Source organism: Calonectris borealis, unplaced genomic scaffold (genome assembly GCF_964195595.1).
Source record: "Calonectris borealis unplaced genomic scaffold, bCalBor7.hap1.2 HAP1_SCAFFOLD_40, whole genome shotgun sequence".
Classification (NCBI taxonomy): domain Eukaryota; kingdom Metazoa; phylum Chordata; class Aves; order Procellariiformes; family Procellariidae; genus Calonectris; species Calonectris borealis.
The window spans coordinates 334,186-339,329 of NW_027441454.1; the positions used below are offsets into that span (position 1 = coordinate 334,186).

Genomic DNA, 5,144 nt, shown 5'->3' on the forward strand with positions numbered 1-5,144 from the left:
AGCCCTGGGAAAAAGGAAGATAAGAGGTGGCAGTTAACGGTTCTGAGGGCATGACAAAGATAAGGAAATTAGCGGAAGAGTGTCGAGATGACCTTTGCTTAGGGGATGTACTAGGGAATTCTTTGAAGTGCACACGTGGCATAATGTGAGGTATAAAAAGGCGCTTGTGCTGTATAATAAAGGATTTTCGTCTTTGTCTTTGTGCCCTCTCAGATGGAGTCCATGTCCTTATTCGCCACACAGGTTGGCTCTGGAGTCCCTTCCTGCAGGTGTGAGTGCCGTGGGGCTTGCTTTGGCACTGAGGGCTCTTTCCTGATGCCCCCATGTCTCCCTCCTGCCTCCATTATCACTCTGCTTTTGAACCCAGCAAACCCCTTCCCAAGTCCCATTCTCTACCTGCCAGTCTCAGAACCTAGTTCTGGAAGGCCTGCGGGCATCTCAGATCACGGGAAGCACCTGCATGGGGGTGGGCAGCCATGCTGAACTGGGCCTCTCCACTGAACACAGCAGTGACCGGGGTCACTGGCTGGCATGCAGGCCTCTACGATGGATAGAGCTCACGTTTCAGCAGCAATCCCTTGATTCCTCTCACAGAAAGAAAACCGAGAACATTTCCACAGTACCTAAAGAAGGAACCATCAACTGGCTTTAAAGAAAGAAGCAAGTCATTGGCTTTACAGAAACAAGCAATATTTACCCAATTGTCTCCCACACCCTTCCCAAAGGAAATCTCTTCTCCCTGACCCTTCCCATCCCACAAACATGCTCAATATTGCACACTCCTAAAGCAATGTCTGGGGCATTGCACACCACATGCCTGTCCAAGTCCTCCTTACCTACACAAAACTGAAGCACAAACAATTCATTCCTGCAGGTGAAACATTATTGTGCGCCCTGGGTGCAGGCCTTGGCTTTCCTGAGCCCTTTCCTCAGGGCTTCCCTGACCTCCCTGTTTCTCAGGCTGCAGATGAGGAGGTTGACCAGGGGCATGAGGACAGTGTAGAAAAAGGAGAGCACTTTGTTGAGCTGCCTCAGTGGGGCTGTTCTGGGCAGCAGGTAGACAACAGTGATGACGGTGAGGTGGGAAGAGCAGGTGGAGAAGGCCTTCTGCCTGACCATGCTGGATGGGATCCTCAGGATGGAAGCTATGATGTATACATAGGAGGCCAGCATGAACAGGAAGGGGAAGACAACACTCAGGAAAGACCGGATGAAGGATGTGAGTGTGACCATGCTGGTGTCACAGCAGGAAAGTTCCAGCAGAGGGGTAAGGTCACAGAAGTAGTGGTCAATTGCCTTGGGGCCACAGAACTTCAGCTGGGATAAGAAGTCCGTGACTATTGCACACATCAGCATACCCACTAGCCAAGATGCAACCACCTGCTGAAGACAGACTTTCCAGGTCATGAAGCTTGCATAGAGTAGGGGCTGGCGTATGGCCAAGTACCCATCATAGGACATGGCTGCCAGCAGGTAACGCTCAGTACTTGCAAAGAGCCAAAGAACTAGAGCTGAGCCATACAGCCATTAGCAGACATCGCCTTGTCCCCAGTCAGGAAGATGGCCAGCAGCCGGGCAAGATGGTGGAGCTGTAGCAGGTGTCCGAGGAGGACAAGTACATGGGGGTGTGCAGATGTTACTCTGTGTTGCAAATGAGTGGTTTAGAGGCCGCTTAAAGAATCACCATCAAAGATATTAGCACCACACTGACACCACCAATGCAACGATGAGGATGTTCCCAACCACGGTCATGGAATAGGTGATGAGTGATAGGAGGAAGAGTGGAGTGTGGAGTGTGGGCACATTCCCCACTCCAGCAGCAGGAACTCCATCGGTGATGTCTGATTGGCCTCTTCCCTTTTTTCCATACAGCTTTGGTTATTTTTGTTTTCCCAGTTGTCAGGAAGGAGGCCTGTGACAAAACACATGCATTCCTGCATTAAGTGGAAGAAGAGCTGTGATGGACAATGCTGCCAAAAAAAGATACAAACGAACAAAAATCTCATATACTTTGCCTTTGTTCGCAGTCCGTTTTGTCTCCCTCCAAACTAAAAGAAGGGACCCTTCTTCAAGAGGGCAAACCTGCTTGTCCCAAGAGCACTCCCTCTGGCCACAGGGCTGACTCTGACCATGGACCTGCCTCTTCCTCACGCTGGAATAAAAACATCATGTGCATTTGCTGAAATTTTGACATTCTGCTTTCCTGTGCTCAGGGGTTTTCCCAACATGACCAGAATAGCTGTTTAGAACTGAGATCCTTTGCGCTCTGCCAAGGAAAACCAGTGCCATGATTCAAAATAAATTGTTTCTGTGAAAAGATCAAGGCAGATGTGCTTCCTCCAAATGAGAGAAGGCTGAGCACAGTGCCGGGTGAGTGGTCTCAGCTCTGAAACACTGCCCTTCCGAGGAGAGTATTCCTGCCCTGAGCAGGCCGATTTCTTGCATTGACAAAGAGCAGGTCAGGAGTTTCCAGCTCAGACAAAGAAGGGACTGTTTAATGGGGTCATGACAGAGGATGCTTGAACCCCTCACTGTGTGTGAAACAGTAAAAAGAAGGAAAAAGTGTAACTGTGCATCAACCAGGCAGCATGTGAGAGACTTTGTGCAGGGAGGAAAATGACAGGGAGGACCATCCACTCCCCATCGTCCTCTTCTCAGCACAGGTTCCTCAGGGCTTTGGGGCTGCACGTCCAGCCCAGCGGCAGGACCTCAGCACGGCCAGCTGTGCTCACAGGCTCCCTGCGCAGCACTGCCAGGCTGGCAGGAGTGTCCCAGGGGTGCCTGGGGGTTGAGGTGGGAGAGGAGCAGGACATGCCTGGGTGAACAGCCAGGGAGAATGCATGCCTGAGAAACAGCCCCCTGAGCCTTGCTCCTTGAAATACTTGTTACTGTAAACATTGTCAAACCCACCTCCCGGGCTGGGATGGTTTGCTTCTGGAAGAGATGAAGACAACCAGCTTTAGCAGAGCTGACCAGGGTGAATGAAGTCGCCAGCCCTCCCCACTGGATGAGAGTCAATGTGAGAAAGCTGAGGGTCTGAGCCTTTCTGGCGATGAGGGAGGGAGAAAAAAAGTAGAAGGCTGAGAAAGGACACAGCCCTGTGGGAGGAGAAGGGCTCAGGCAGTCTGGCCCTAAACACTCTTCCCAGACTCTTCCCCCATCCCAGCCGAGGTAGGTGAGTGCCCAGGCTGGCTCCAACACACCCCAGCACCACCAGCCCCTCCCCAGCATCTCTGCTCCATGGTACTGGGGCTCGGGGTATCTGTGGCAGGAGGGAGCTGGGGTGGGGACACAGGCAGACAGAGACTCAGCTCTCGCTCACAAACTTTCACTGCACAAACACCCAGAAGCACAATCAACAGTAGCCTGACTCAGGACATCCAGCACCCACCTGCAATGCTCAGCATGAAGGGGTGACCTCTGTGCTGACTGGGAACAAAGACCTGGGGTCTCACTCTCTGCCTCTGCCCCACCACATCTTCCCTTCCGTGATCTCTCTGCAAACCCTGACCCAGGTCTAATGCCCTGCTCTGGCCTTGCCCTCTTCTCCCCACAGCTCACTCAGTGAGTCTCCAGCAGCACCCGAATGCCCTCGGCTCTGCACTGTTTCCTGGGGTTTATAGCACCAATATTCCTTCAAGGACCCAGGCACAGCTCGGGTCTCCCGGGGACTGCAGCAAGGGAGCGTTACTGCATTGACTCTCAAAGGAGGCTGCAATTTCTGAGCTCCTGGAAAGTTTGTAAACGCCTCTGGCAAGGCCTGCCTTTCTCCATAACCCTGAATCCTTTGAACTCTGGGTCAAGAACCTCTAGAGAGGAGGGTGAGGCAGGGCAATCATCAGGACTCATCCCAGCTCATGACACAATGCCAGAATAGTTCCCAAGGTTAAGACCGTTGTCACCTCCCTGCAGCTGACTATATATTCACTGACTCTTCTAGGTGTAGGGAGCCCTGACTGCCCGAGCTGACCCCTCCAGCCTCCCCCAGTGGTCAGAAGAAGGAAGAGAACGAGCCAGCAGGAATTTCCTCTCAGCCACAGAGACTTGGAGTGGGGTGAGACACCTCGGATGCCAGGCTCTCCCCCTGTGGGGAGCGGCCTCCCTGAGGCACAGGGGGCTTGCGTGTTGGGGGCTGAAGGGAGTGGAAGTACCGAGATGTCCTCACACTTAGGGTCCATCTCTGCTACCTGGGTGGGCCCAGGGCCTCCTTTACTCCTGTTGTGGCACAAATAGGGTTGATTCCTCACGGCCCTCTTGGACTTGCATGTCATGAGATACCTTGTCCTTGGCCTCTACTCTGGCTGGAAAGGCGGGAGAAGGTGGCATTGTGGGTGGACACCACAGTTGTGCTGTAGCTGCTAAGGATAATGAATCTCAGCAGGAAGATTCATTTCTTATGAATACCACAATCATTTTAATGTAATGGCCAACGGTCGCGAATGAGTGGTTTAGAGGCTGCTCAAAGAATCACTGTCGAAGTTATTAGCAGAAAGTGATTTTAATAGAAATTTATAAAAGCGCGACTTAACAGAGTTCGATGGCAAGGTTCACTCTATCACTCACTACACGCATGAAGCACACAAAGGAAAAGAGCATGGGGAACTGAGAAGTCCTTGGCTAGGGTAAACACTACTTAGCAACAACTAAAACCTCAGCGTGTTATCAACATTATTCTCATACTAAAGCCAAAACACAGCACTTTACCAGCTATTAGCAAGAAAATTAACTCTATCCCAGCCGAAGCCAGGGTATCATGTTAAAACTGAGTTGGGACGATTTATACAGAGGCCGAGAACGAAAAGGTTAAGGGAGACCCTCCCGTTGAGTGACGAGCTTCAGAGTAGACCCGGCTGGACCTACCCCTAGTCCCAGACTTGGTCAATGGTCTATGTCTAAAGATTATGTGTTTAGCAGCAGTCTAAGGTTCATTCACAACCTTCAGAAAGATCATAAGATTTTAGCAGACTCTATTTGCTAGCAGGTACTTCCATCAATACACACGCACACGCAGACAGATGCAAAGATGGATAAATATACAAAGATATACCTGTTAAAAATCCCCCTCGAGTTCAGTGAAATACTCACATAAAATGTCTTGGCATTTCTCAACGGGAGAAGGGTTGAGCCTCGAGGAGCATTGCAGC

At 51.2% G+C, this 5,144-nt stretch overlaps 1 pseudogene; it reads right to left on the bottom strand.

Moving 5' to 3' along the window:
* Positions 1–882: 882 nt before the first annotated feature.
* Positions 883–4,326, bottom strand: LOC142076271 (olfactory receptor 5AP2-like; annotated as a pseudogene).
* Between the last annotated feature and the right edge of the window lie 818 nt (positions 4,327–5,144).